Raw genomic sequence first — 15,134 nt, 5'->3', positions numbered from 1 at the left:
TTTCAAGAACTCCCTTCTTCTGAGGCGTCCCATTGTTCACAGGACTCCTTTCAGAGGTGTACATGAACTGGTTATTTGTAACCATTTCAATGAGTTCCTGAGCTTTTGCAGGGGTTTTCAGATGAAGAGATCCTCCTGCAGAATGGTCCAATGACATTTTTGACAACTCAGACAGACCATCATAGAATATATTCATATGATGCTCCATTCTGGAAGCATGTCAGTAGGACACCTTTTGATCAATTGCTTATATCTTTCCCAAGCTTCATAGAGGGACTCACCTTCCTTCTGTCTGAAGGTCTGGATTTCCACTCTAAGCTTGCTCATCTTTTGAGGTGGAAAGAATTTGGCCAGGAAATCACTGACTAGCTTTTCCCAAGAGATCAGGCTTTTCTTAGGTTGTTAATCCAACCATGTTCTAACTCTGTCTCTTACAGCAAAAGGGAAAAGCATAAGCATGTAGACCTCGGGATCAACTCTATTGGTCTTGACAGTGTCACAGATTTGCAAAAATTTAGCTAAGAACTGATGAGAATCTTCCAATGGAAGTCCATGAAACTTGCAATTCTGTTGCATTTGAGAAGCTAATTGAGGCTTAAGCTCAAAGTTGTTTGCTCCAATGGCAGGAATTGAGATGCTTCTTCCATAGAAGTCAGAAGAGGGTGGAATGAAGTCACCAAGCATCTTCCTTGCATTGTTGGCATTGTTATTGGGTTCGGCCATGTCTCCTTCTTTTTCGAAAATTTCTGTCAGGTCCTCTCCAAAGGGTTGTGCTTTAGCTTCTCTTAGTTTCCTCTTAAGAGTCCTTTCGGGTTCAGGATCAGCTTCAATAAGAATGTCTTTATCCCTGGTCCTGCTCATATGAAAAAGAAGAGAACAGAAAAGAAGAGGAATCCTCTATGTCACAGTATAGAGATTCCTTTAAGTGAGTAGAAGAAGAGAATAATAAAAGAATGAGAGGAGAAAAATTCGAACACAGTGAAGAAGAGGGGGTTCGAATTTTGAGTGGAAGAGGAATGTTAGTAGATAAATAAATAAATAGAAAGAGATGAGAGATAGAGAATTTCGAATTTAAAAAGAATAAAAGGAAAATATTTTTGTTTTTATTTTAATTATTAGTTAGAATTCGAAAATTAAAAAGAGAAATAAAATTAAATTAAAATTTAAAATAATTAGTTAATTAAAAGGTATTTTGAAAAAGGGGGGAGTTTTCAAAAATTAGAGAGAGAAAATTGGTTAGGTGGTTTTGAAAAAGATATGAGTGAAATAGAAAACTTTTAAAATCAAACAAAAAGTCAAGTAGTTAATTGAAAAAGATTTGAAAATCAATTTTGAAAAGATAAGAAGTTAGAAAAGATTTTGAAATTGATTTTGAAAGATATATGATTGAAATTTAATTTGAAAAAGATTTGAAAAGGAAATTTAAAAAGATTTAATTTTGAAAATTAAAGTTGATTACTTGACTAACAAGAAACCAAAAGATATGATTCTAGAATTTAAAGTTTGAACCTTTCTTAATAGGCAAGTAACAACTTGAAAATTTTTGAATCAAATATTAAATGTTAGTGAGATTTTCGAAAATATGAAGTAAGAATAAGAAAAAGATTTTGAAAATAAAAAAAATTCGAAAATATGTTAAAATAAATGAAAAAGATATTATTTTTGAAAAAGATTTGGAAAGATAGAATTTTGAAATTGAAATTTATGAGTAAAACAAGGAAAGATATATTTCTTATTTTTAGATTTTTAGTAAAGAGAGAGAAAAATTCCAAATTGAAACAAAAAATAGAAATTATGAATCAAAACAACTAGTGCATGCAAGAACACTTTGAATGTCAAGATGAACACCAAGAACACTTTGAAAATCAAGATGAACATCAAGACTTATTTTTGAAAATTTTTAAGAAAATAAAAACTGTACAAGACACCAAACTTAGAAATTTTCAAACTTTAGACACTAACAAATTGAAAATGCATATGAAAAACAAGAAAAGACACAAAATATAAAAATGCAAAGATCAAACAAAGAAGATCATCAAGAACAACTTGAAGATCATGAAGAACATCATGCATGAGTTTTCGAAAATAAGAAAAATGTAATAGACACCAAACTTAAAAATTGACACTAGACTAAAGCAAGAAACACAAAATTTTTGGTTTTTATGATTTTAAAAATTTTTTTGTAATTTTTCGAAAATTATTGGGAAAAATAAAAATAAGGATTTCAAAATTTTTTATAAGAATTCCAGGAATCATGCAATGTTAGTCTAAAGCTTCAGTCTAAAAAGATTAGACATGGCTAGCCAAGCTTCAGCAGGACATTACATACAATAGCCAAATTGATGGGAATCAACTAGCTCCTGTGATGATAAAAGCATCATCTAAAACTCTAGAATTCATTCTTAAAAATTCTAAAGTCATAGAATAATTTATTTTTTTGAATTTTTTTTTAATTTTTCGAAAATAAAATGAACAAAAACGAAAAGCTTAAAATTAAAATAAAATTACCTAATTTGAGCAACAAGATGAACCATCAGTTGTCCAAACTCGAACAATCCCCGGCAACGGCGCCAAAAACTTGGTGCACGAAATGTGATCCCAATGGTGCCAAAAACTTGGTACGCACAATTGTAATCTCACTTCTTTTTCACAACTTCGCACAACTAACCAGCAAGTGCACTAGGTCGTCCAAGTAATAAACCTTACGTGAGTAAAGGTCGATCCCATGGAGATTGTCGGCTTGAAGCAAGCTATGGTCATCTTGTAAATCTCAATAAGGCAGATTCAAATGGTTATGAGGTTTTGATAATTAAAGTATAATTAAAATATAAAATAAGATAGAAATACTTATGTAATTCATTGGTGAGATTTCAGATGAGCGTATAGAGATGCTTGTTGCTTCTGAATCTCTACTTTCCTACTGTCTTCATTCAATCATTCATACTCCTTTCCATAGCAAGCTGTATGTTGGGGGATCACCGTTGTCAATGGCTACCGCCGTCCTCTCAGTGAAAATGGTCCAAGTGCGCTGTCACCGCACGGCTAATCATCTGTCGGTTCTCACTCATGTTGGAATAGGATCCATTGATCCTTTTGCGTCTGTCACTACGCTCAACACTCGCGAGTTTGAAGCTTGTCACAGTCATCCCTTCCCAAATCCTACTCGGAATACCACAGACAAGGTTTAGACTTTCCGGATCTCAGGAATGGCCACCAATTGATTCTAGCTTATACCACGAAGACTCTGGTCATGAACCAAGAGGCTAAGAGATATGCATTCAAGCTTGTTTTCATGTAGAACGGAAGTGTTTGTCAGGCACGCGTTCCTAGGCGAGAATGGTGATGAGTGTCACAAAATCATCACATTCATCATGTTCTTGGGTGCGAATGAATATCTTAGAATAAGAAAAAGCTTGATTTGAATAGAAAAACAATAGTACTTTGCATTAATTTTCAAGGAACAGCAGAGCTCTACACCTTAATCTATGGGGTGTAGAAACTCCACCGTTGAAAATACATAAGTAATGAAGGTCCAGGCATGGCCAAATGGCCAGTCTCCAAACGTGTACAATATGATCTATGATAGCATAAAACTGATCAAGGATATAAAATAAATCTCTAAAAGTAGTTTATATACTAGACTAGTAACCTAGGGTTACAGAAATGAGTAAATGATGTAGAAGTCCACTTCCGGGCCCACTTGGTGTGTGCTTGGGCTGAGCATTGAGCTTTACATGTGTAGAGACTTCTCTTGGAGTTAAACGCCAGGTTGCAGCCTGTTTGTGGCGTTTAACTCTGGTTTGTAACCTGTTTCTGGCATTTAACTTCAGAATAGGGTAGGGAGTTGGCGTTTGAACGCTAGTTTACGTCATCAAAACTCGAGCAAAGTATGAACTATTATATATTGCTGGATAGCCCTGGATGTATACTTTCAAAAGCAATTGAGAGCGCGCCAATTGGGTTTCTATAGCTCTGGAAAATCCATTTCGAGTGCAGGGAGGTCAGAATCTAACAGCATCTGCAGCCCTTTCAGCCTCTGAATAAGATTTTTGCTCAGGTCCCTCAATTTCAGCCAGAAAATACCTGAAATCACAGAAAAACATACAAACTCATAGTAAAGTCCAGAAATGTGAATTTTGCTTAAAAACTAATAAAAATATAATAAAAATTAACTAAAACATACTAAAAACTACCTAAAAACAATGCCAAAAAGCGTATAAATTATCCGCTCATCACAGACATTATGAATGAACACTAATAAAAACAGAATAAAATAAAACCAAGAATAAAACAAAATAAAATAAAACTGAAACTGAAAAAGAACGATCATACCATGGTGGGTTGTCTCCCACCTAGCACTTTTGGTTTAAGTCCTTAAGTTGGACATTTGGTGAGCTCCTTGTCATGGAGGCTTGTGCTTGAACTCATCAGGAATTTGGAGCATTCAATCGAGCTCTACCCCAATCCTTGTACTTCAATTTGGAGCATGCAACCATATTGAACCTTGCATGATAACTTTTACCACTGACCATCTCCCTCTTACTCTTATAGCCACAAAGAGCTCTAAGTTGCCCATCCGTCTCAAGTAAAGCATATTCAAGTGGGCTAATTAAGCTTAGAGATGAAAGATTTACCCACTTGAATGAAGGAATGGATGGTGATGGCTTCGGGAAAGAGGTCTCCAACAACTTTGGCAAGGTGATTTCCAGCTCCATTCCCTTGAGCTCTTCCTTGACAACTTCTACCTCTTTGCAAGCTTCTTCAATTTCAACCTCTTCCTCTTGGTAGCTTTCTGCCAATTCAATCTCTTCTTCATTACTTACCAAAGGCATGGGAGGTTGTACTTCTTCTTTTTTAATCTCCATGTCTAGTCCAATGGGAGAAGATTCAATTGTAGATAAGGCATCAATGGTTGAATCCATCTCTTGATCAACCTCTTCAAAGTCCTCAACCATGATATGCCTTGGAGGTTGTATATCCTCCTCAACATTAAATTCAAACGTCTTGGAAGGTGGTTCTATGACTTGACTTTTCCACGGAGGTTCCGCATCTCCTAAGTCTTCAACCACGTCTTCTTTTGTGATAATTTCGGCTTTCTCCAATTGCTCTAATACATAATCCAGCTCCTCCTTGTTGACTTCCACCTCTTGACAACTTCCTTGAAGGGTCTCTCCTACCTCCACCTTTAGGGCCTCCTCTAGCTTCTTGTGAAGTATAAATTTGCGAAACTGATCCATTCTCTCTTGTTACGGGTCAGTAGCATAATTGGGATCATGTTGCTCTTGGATTGATGGATGTGGGTATTCTAGCACGAAGGGTGGTGGTGCAGTAAAGCTTGAGAGTTGAATATTGGAGGTAGAGGGTTGGTCCCTGCGGGATTTAAGATTTTGGAGTGTAGAGGTGAGACCAATGATAGTAGAGATAAGAGTGTTGTTATCCAATGGAGGTTGGGGTGGATAGGAGGGTTCATTTTTTGGGAGAAAAGGCTCATAATACGGAGGTGGTTCTTCTTGATAAGGATATGGAGATGGTGTATATTGAGGTGGGGGTTCGAAGTATGGCTCATAAGGCTCTTGGTATGGTGGGTAAGAATTAGGGTCATATGGGGGTGTCTGGTGGTAAGGGGCTTGTGAGTATGGTGGTTCAAAGCTATGTTGAGGAGGGGGTTCATAGGCATATGGTGGGGCTTGTTGGTAACTACAAGGGGGTCCACCATATCCATCATCTTGGTACGCACCATCGTAGAACAGTTGTTGCCCATGGCACATTGGATGAGGTTGTTGTCGAGAGGGTTGATCAAATCCTTGTAGCTCCTTCCATCTTTGATTGTTCCAACCTTGATGCGTGTTCTCATTATAGCGTCCATTCCCTGCAACATAATTTGAACTAAACTCATAGCGAAAGGGGTGAGAATTCATAGTAGCAAGTAAAAACAAAAACTAATAAAAATTAATGAAAATAAACTCCTAAAACTAGAAACACTAATAAAGAAACGGAAAAAAACAAATATTTACAATAACTAATAATAAGGCACACGTTTGCAATTCCCCAGCAATGGCGCCATTTTTGACGAACGGATTTTTGCTAGTAAAGAATTTCACAATTGAAACCTCGTTGTAAGTATAGTTTCTAAACCAACAAAGAATCCTTTCGTACAAAAACTTGTTTGTCACTAGAGCAAACCCAATAAAACTAATAACTAAAGTATTTAAACCTCGGGTCGTCTCTCAAGGAATTGCAGGGAGGTATGATTTATTATTGGTTATGGAAAAGTATATTTTTGGGGTTTTTGAATATTGAACAAGGAATGTAAATGATAATAATTAAGTGAACTCTTGGCAAAGTATGAGAATCAGACGTCCTATCCTAGTTATCCTTATCAATTGTGATGAGAATTGTTCATTGCTCCCACTTAGTTAACCCTTACTAAATAAAGGAAAGTCAAGTGGACTAATAAATTTGATTCCTCAAGTGCTAGTCAACTCCTAATGAAAGACTAGCTTTAGAGGGATCCAAATCAACCAGCAAATTTCAATTAACAATCAACAAAGGAGTTTGATAACTCCAGCGTCTCCAATTACTCAACCAAAGCTAAGAATGTAAAAAGCTAAATTAAAATCATAAATATGAAATACCTCAAATTGCATTAAATAAAGAAATCAAATCTAACATGGAGTTCATAAACCAAATTGTCAACATAAAGTAATCAACAAGGAAAAGAAATAAACTAGAATGCTAGAACAATTAAAAGTAGAAGAGAAACTAAATTAAAAGAATATTGAACCTGGAATTGAGAAGAAATAAACCTAAAACTAAGAGAAATCCTAAATTATGTGAATGACTGAATTCTCTCTGTTTTTGTATTTTTCTCAGTGTTCCCCCCATTATGTAGCTCTTATTCTATGTTTTTCGGGCTTGGAATTGGGTCCAAACTTGGCCCAAAATCGCCCCCAGCATTTTCTGCGATTTCTGTAGGTAGCGCATATCACAAGTACACGTCAGTCACGCGTGCGCATCGTTTGGTGATTTTCCTTGTCATGCGTACGCGTCAGGCACGCGCACGTGTCACCGTGTGAACTCCGATTCATGGGCACGCATGAGCCATACGTGCGCATCGCTCCTTGCTGGTTGTCTCCTTTATTTCTTGTGCTCCTTCCATTTTTGCAAGCTTCCTCTCCATCCTCTAAGCCATTCCTATCCTATAAAGCCTGATAACACTTAACACACGGATCACGGCATCGAATAGTATAAAAGAGAGGATTAAACATAGCAATTTTAAGGCCGAAGAAGCATGTTTTCAATCATAGAGTAAAATTGGGAAGGAATTTTAAAATCATGCAAATTGTATGAATAAGTGTGTGAAGACTTTATAAAATCACTCAATTGAGCACAAGATGAACCATGAAATAGTGGTTCATCACTCACTCCCAGTATTTTCATTCTAATTTCATGACAACTCTTTCTAAATTGATAAGCGGATTTTTGTTGGTTAAGAACTGTACTTGCAACGGTATTCTTATCAAAAACTTCTTAATTGGCTAATTTCCACCTCATCAGATTCCATATCCACAGAGGCTACTTGAGGTGACAGAGGAACATGAAAACTCACACCCAAAGGACTCAATGGAACATCATGTAGGAGAAGGGGTGGAAGTCAATCAAGGAAGTCCACACTCAATTGATGAAGAGAGTTGTATAGAGGATGGGTTCATTTTACCACAAATTCAAGAAGCTGTTGATGAAAAGGACACTCCAACCATCACATAACACTCAAGCCTTGATATCCAAGAAGTGAAGGCAACCAACAAGAGCACCGAAGAGAGGATTGTGACCAATCTACAATTAACCATATTCATGAAGAAGAAAAGGTCAATCACAAGCAATCCAAGCCCTGACCCAACAAGCAAGTTCAATCAAGAAAATAACAAAAGGAAGCTTGCTGGAAAGAGGCCAAGACAAGGGGCACTGACTTGCTCTTCTTTCCCTCTGAGGTCATTCCTCTTAACAAACTAGAAGAAGAGAAAGAAAGTGATGAACAGCATGTCAAGCTAATGACATTAAAAGACCGCTTTTTGGGAGGCAATCCAACCAGAGGTAAATCTCTCTTTTCTAAGTTGTTTCAATAAAAGAGTTACGTAGATTTCTCTATATTGCAAGGAGCTAGGTTTGGTGTTGCACACCAAAACAATTTTAAGGGTGAATGTGTAATTCTAAGTTTGGTATTCCTCCACAGATTTCATTAAGAACACACTGCAACCCTTCAATGACAAGTCACTGACTCCAAACAATCAGAGAAACTACTTAACATGTGTTTAGTTTCTAGTTCATAGTTTGTTTTCTAGTTCACAGTTTGTTTTCTTAATAAAAGCACATGATATTTTCTGCATATATTCAATTTGCTGCAAAAGGCAAGGAACTAAGTTTGGTGTTCACACACCAATCTAAGTTCAGAAGCCTACAAACATACATGCATGCTAACCATTTCTCAAGTGCTTGAGGAGCAAGCAACTTTCAATAACTTTGTAGAAAGTCATTCAATTTCTTGGAGGGAAGGATGCATCATCATGTGGAAGGACAAAGGAAGAACATGAAAGCCAACAATGATGATGACAAGGAGGAAACAAATGGACACCAAGAGGTTGTGTTGTTTCTTGACTGTCTCTACCTTAAATATGTTAATTGAAAGTGCAAATTGTGCCCCTGTTGATCAGTGTTCTATTTTCATGATTCATTTGCATTAGGATGATTTTATGTTTATTTTTGGCTTTCTAGTTTAAGTGTGTAGATCATGACATCTTGCTTAAGTTGTATGCTTTGTTTCCCATGCTTGAATAAAAGAAAAGGTTGTGAAATGGAGAAAAAGTAAAGGTTTGTTCTAATAGAAGATAAAAATAAGGTTATGTGGTGGTATGAGCTGGTTCAATAGTTGATTCATGACTAAGGCTAGAGGTTAGCATAACTTTGAGATATGAACTTGAGTTACATTCCATGAGACTTGACAAGTGAAAGAGGTTCATAATAAAAGAAAGAAAATGCAAGAGAAAGAAACAAAAAGAAATAAACAAGGCTGGGCACCAATGGCTTGAGATTTAGATATATGCCTGTGATGCTCTTGTACAAAGATAAGTGGTGCACGAAATTGTGATCCCTGGTAATGGCTCCAAAAACTTGGTGCTCTAATCTTAATTCATAATTTGTCACAACTTCGATACAACTAACCAGCAAGTGCACTGGGTCGTCCAAGTAATAAAACCTTACGTGAGTAAGGGTCGATCCCACAGAGATTGTTGGTATGAAGCAATCTAGGGTCATCTTGTAAATCTCAGTCAGGTGGATATCAAATGGTTATGGAGTTTTCGAATAATAATAATAAATAAACAGAAAATAAAGATAGAAATACTTATGTAAATCATTGGTGAGAATTTCAGATAAGCGTATAGAGATGCTTTCGTTCCTCTGAACCTCTGCTTTCCTGCTGTCATCATCCAACCAGTCCTACTCCTTTCCATGGTAAGCTTTATATAGGGCATCACCGTTGTCAATGGCTACATCCCATCCTCTCTGTGAAAAAGGTCCAAATGCTCTGTCACGGTACGGTTAATCATATGGATGTTCCCGATCATACTGGAATAGGAGTCACCCTCCTTTTGCGTCTGTCACTACGCCCAGCATTCGCGAGTTTGAAGCTCGTCACAGCCATCCCTTCCCAGATCCTACTCGGAATACCACAAACAAGATTTAGACTTTTCGGATCTCAGAAATGGTCATCCATGGGTTCTAACTTATACCACGAAGACACTAATAACTCAGACTCGGTCCCCTGTATTAGATATCCAAGAGATATTCATTTTTGCTTGTTTGCATGTAGAATGGAAGTGTTTGTCAGGCACGTGTTCATAAGTGAGAATGATGATGAGTGTCACAAAATCATCACATTCATCATGTTCTTGGGTGCGAATGGATATCTTAGAAGTAGAATAAGTTGAATTGAATAGAAAACAATAGTACTTTGCATTAAATCATGAGGAATAGCAGAGCTCCACACCTTAATCTATGGAGTGCAGAAACTCTATCGTTGTAAATACATAAGTAATAAAGGTTCAGGCATGGCCGAATGGCCAGCCCCCAAATGTGATCAATAGATGAAACTAAAGATGATGTAAATACAATAGTAAAAAGTTCTATTTATACTAAACTAGCTACTAGGGTTTACAGAAGTAAGTAATTGATGCATAAATCTACTTCTGGGGACCACTTCATGTGTGCTTGGTCTGAGCTTGAAGTTTACACGTGCAGAGCCTTCTTTTGGAGTTGAACGCCAAGTTGTAACGTGTTTTTGGCGTTCAACTCTGGTTCGTGACGTGTTTCTGGCGTTTAACTCTAGACTGCAGTGTAGAACTGGCGTTCAACGCCCTTTTGTGTCATCTAAAATCAGACAAAGTATGGACTATTATATATTGCTGGAAAGCCCTGGATGTGTAAATTCCAACGCAATTGGAAGCGTGCCATTTTGAGTTCTGTAGCTCCAGAAATTTCACTTTGAGTATAGGGAGGTCAGAATCCAATAGCATCAGCAGTCCTTCTTCAACTTCTGAATCTGATTTTTGCTCAAGTCCCTCAATTTCAGCCAGAAATTACCTGAAATCACAGAAAAACACACAAACTAATAGTAAAGTCTAGAAATGTGAATTTAACATAAAAACTAATAAAAACATCCCTAAAAGTAACTAGATCCTACTAAAAACATACTAAAAACAATGCCAAAAAGCGTGTAAATTATCCGCTCATCACAACACCAAACTTAAATTGTTGCTTGTCCCCAAGCAACTGAAAATCAAATAGGATAAAAAAAAGAGAATATACTATAAATTCCAAACTATCAATGAAACATAGCTCCAATCAGATGAGCGGGACTTGTAGCTTTTTGCCTCTTGAATAGTTTTGGCATCTCACTTTATCCATTGAAGTTCAGAATGATTGGCATCTATAGGAACTCAGAGTTCAGATAGTGTTATTGATTCTCCTAGTTCAGTATGTTGATTCTTGAACACAACTACTTTATGAGTCTTGGCCGTGGCCCTAAGCACTTTGTTTTCCAGTATTACCACCGGATACATAAATGCCACAGACACATAACTGGGTGAACCTTTTCAGATTGTGACTCAGCTTTGCTAAAGTCCGCAATTAGAGGTGTCGAGGGTTCTTAAGCACACTCTTTTTTTGCTTTGGACCTTGACTTTAACCGTTCAGTCTCAAGTTTTCACTTGACACCTTCACGCCACAAGCACATGGTTAGGGACAGCTTGGTTTAGCCGCTTAGGCCAGGATTTATTCCTTTAGGCCTTCCTATCCACTGATGCTCAAAGCCTTGGATCCTTTTTATTTACCCTTGCCTTTTGGTTTTAAGGGCTATTGGCTTTTTGCTCTTGCCTTTTGGTTTTAAGAGGTTTTGGCTTTTTCTGCTTGCTTTTTCTCTCTCTCTTTTTTTTTCGCCATTTTTCTCTCTCTTTTTTTTCGCCATTTTTCTCTCTTTTTTTTTCACAAGCTTTCTGTATTCACTGCTTTTTCTTGCTTCAAGAATCAATTTTATGATTTTTCAGATTATCAAATAACATTTCTCCTTATCATCATTCTTTCAAGAGCCAACATATTTAACATTCTTAAACAACAACTTCAAAAGACATATGCACTGTTCAAGCATTCATTCAGAAAACAAAAAGTATTGTCACCACATCAAAATAATTAAACTAGTTTCAAGGATGAATTCGAAATCATGTACTTCTTATTCTTTTGTTTTTAAAACATTTTTCATTTAAGAGAGGTGATGGATTCATATTCACTACTTTAAGGCATAAACACTTAGATACTAATGATCATGTAATAAGACACAAACATAATTAAACATAAAGCTCAAAAATCGAAAAATAGTAAATTTAAGAACAAGGAATGAGTCCACCTTAGTGATGGTGGCGTTTTCTTCTTGAGGAACCAATGATGTCCTTGAGCTGTTCTATGTCTCTTCCTTGTCTTTGTTGCTCCTCCCTCATTGCTCTTTGATCTTTTCTAATTTCATGAAGGATGATGGAGTGCTCTTGATGTTCCATCCTTAGTTGTCCCATGTTGGAACTCAGTTCTCCTAGGAAGGTGTTGATTTGCTCCCAAAAATTCTGTGGAGGAAAGTGCATCCCCTAAGGTATCTCAGGGATCTCTTGATTTGCAGTCAAATGTTCTACCACTGAGCTATAGACCCTTGAGATGAATCTCTCCATCTCCTATGACTCGGAGGTGGAAGCTTTTGTCTTCCCTTTCCTCTTTCTAGAGGTTTCTCTGGCCTTAGGTGCCATCAATGGTTATGGAAAAACAAAAAAAAGCTATGCTTTTACCACACCAAACTTAGAATGTTGCTCGCCCTCGAGCAAAAGAAGAAAGAATAAAAGAAGAAGAAGAAGATATGGAGGAGATGGAGGGATGTATGTATTCGGCTATATTGGTGGGATTGGGTGGGAAAGAGATTTTGAATTTTGAAGGCAGATGGGGTGTATGGATGTAAGTGGTGAATGGAAAACAGAATGGATGAGAGATTGAGGTGATTGGTGAAAGGTTCTTGGGAAAGGGTGATATGGGATTATGAGGAGGTAAGGTGAGTGGAGGTATGTGGGGATCCTGTGGTGTCCGCAGATCCTGAGGTGTCAAGGATTTACATCCCTGCACCAATTAGGCATGTAAAACGCCTTTGCATGCAATTCTAGCGTTTAAATGCCGAAGTAATGCTTATTCTGGGCGTTCAACGCCCAGATGCAGCATGTTTCTGGCGTTGAACGCCAGTTCTATTCTTGTTTCTGGCGTCAGCGCCAGCTCTATGCTCTGTTCTGGCGTTGAACGCCAGCCAGATGCTCCTTACTGGCGTTTAAACGCCAGTAAGCCCTTCCTCCAGGGTGTGATTTTTCTTCTGCTATTTTTGATTCTGTTTTTTATTTTTCTATTTATTTTGTGACTCCACATGATCATGAACCTAGTAAAACATGAAAGAACAATAAGAATGAAAATAAAATTAGATAAATAAAAATTAGGTTGCCTCCCAACAAGCATTTTCTTTAATGTCAATAGCTTGACAGTGGGCTCTCATGGCTCCACACAAATGATCAGGTCAATTTTATAGACTCCCAACACCAAACATAGAGTTTGGATATGGGAGTTCAACACCAAACTTAGAGTTTGGCTGAGGCCTCCCAACACCAAACTTAGAGTTTGACTGTGGGGGCTTTAGTTGACTCTGTACTGAGAGAAGCTTTTCATGCTTCCTCTCTATTGTTAAAGAAGGAGATTCTTGAGTTTTAAACACAAGGTTGTCCTTAATCAGTTGAAGGATCAATTCTCCTCTGTCTACATCAATCACAGCTCTTGCTATGGCTAGGAAGGGTCTTCCAAGGATGATGGATTCATCCTCATACTTCCCAGTATCTAGGATTATGAAATCAGCAGGGATGTAAAGGCCTTCAACCTTTACTAACATGTCCTCTACTTGTCCATATGCCGATTTTCTAGAATTGTCTGCCATCTCTAAAGAGATTCTAGCAGTTTGTACCTCAAAGATTCCCAGTTTCTCCATTACAGAGAGTGGCATGAGGTTTATTCCTGACCCCAGGTCACATAGAGCCTTCTCAAAGGTCATGGTGCCTATGGTACAAGGTATTAGGAATTTTCCAGGATCCTGTTTCTTCTGAGGCAATCTCAGTTGATCCAATGCATTTAGTTCATTGGTGAACAGGGGAGGTTCATCTCCCCAAGTTTCATTACCAAATAAATTGGCATTCAGCTTCATGATTGCACCAAGGAACTTGGCAACTTGCTCTTCAGTAACATCCTCATTCTCTTCTGAAGAGGAATACTCATCAGAGCTCATGAAGGGCGTAAGGAGGTTTAATGGAATCTCTATGGTCTCTAGATGAGTCTCAGATTCCTTTGGTTCCTTAGAGGGGAACTTCTTATTGATCACTGGACGTCCCAGGAGGTCTTCCTCCTTGGGATTCATGTCCTCCCCTTCCTCCTTGGATTCGGCCATGATGGTTATATCAATGGCCTTGCACTCTCCTTTTGGATTTTCTTCTGTATTGTTTGGGAGAGTACTAGGAGGGATTTCAGTGATCCTTTTACTCAGCTGGCCCACTTGTGCCTCCAAATTTCTAATGGAGGACCTTGTTTCATTCATGAAACTCAGAGTGGCCTTAGATAAATCAGAGACTAAATTTGCTAAGCTAGATGGATTCTGCTCAGAATTCTCTGTCTGTTGCTGAGTGGATGATGGAAAAGGTTTACTATTGTTAAACCTGTTTCTTCCACCATTATTAAAGCCTTGTTGAGGCTTTTGTTGATCCTTCCATGAGAAATTTGGGTGATTTCTCCATGAGGGGTTATAGGTGTTTCCATAAGGTTCACCCATATAATTTACCTCTGCTATTGCAGGGTTCTCAGGATCATAAGCTTCTTCTTCAGAAGATGCCTCTTGAGTACTGTTGGATGCAGCTTGCATTCCATTCAGACTCTGAGAAATCATATTGACTTGCTGAATTTTGTTCTGAGCCAATATGGCATTCAGAGTATCAATTTCAAGAACTCCCTTCTTCTGAGGCGTCCCATTACTCACAGGATTCCTCTCAGAAGTGTACATGAACTGGTTATTAGCAACCATGTCAATGAGTTCTTGAGCTTCTGTAGGCGTTTTCTTTAGGTGAATGGATCCACCTGCAGAAGTATCCACTGACATCTTAGCTAATTCAGACAGACCATCATAGAATATATCCAGGATGGTCCATTCTGAAAGCATGTCAGAAGGACACTTTTTGGTCAGTTCCTTGTATCTTTCCCAAGCTTCATAGAGGGATTCACCTTCCTTCTGTCTGAAGGTTTGAACATCCACTCTAAGCTTACTGAGCTTTTGACGAGGAAAGAACTTGGCTAAGAAAGCCTTGACCAGCTTATCCCAAGAGTTCAGGCTATCCTTAGGTTGAGAGTCCAACCATATTCTAGCTCTGTCTCTTACAGTAAATGGAAAAAGCATAAGCCTGTAGACCTCGGGATCAACCCCATTAGTCTTAACAGTATCACAGATCTGCAAGAATTCAGTTAAGAACTGA

The 15,134-nt window shown here is 37.8% G+C and overlaps 2 non-coding genes across 2 annotated transcripts; both read left to right on the top strand.

The window, feature by feature from the left end:
• The first annotated feature begins 213 nt into the window (after window positions 1–213).
• Window positions 214–321, top strand: LOC148564876 (small nucleolar RNA R71). Its single transcript, XR_015884521.1, has one exon. It is a non-coding gene; the product is annotated as a small nucleolar RNA R71 (small nucleolar RNA).
• Window positions 322–14,818: 14,497 nt separating this feature from the next.
• LOC148564875 (small nucleolar RNA R71) lies at window positions 14,819–14,926 on the top strand. Its single transcript, XR_015885493.1, has one exon. It is a non-coding gene; the product is annotated as a small nucleolar RNA R71 (small nucleolar RNA).
• The last annotated feature ends 208 nt before the right edge of the window (window positions 14,927–15,134 follow it).

The sequence above is a fragment of the Arachis ipaensis genome, chromosome B5, assembly GCF_059453495.1.
Source record: "Arachis ipaensis isolate K30076 ecotype BB chromosome B5, ASM5945349v1, whole genome shotgun sequence".
Lineage (NCBI taxonomy): Eukaryota > Viridiplantae > Streptophyta > Magnoliopsida > Fabales > Fabaceae > Arachis > Arachis ipaensis.
The sequence above is the reverse complement of the archived record's forward strand: the minus strand, read 5'-3'. Positions and strand labels throughout refer to the sequence as shown.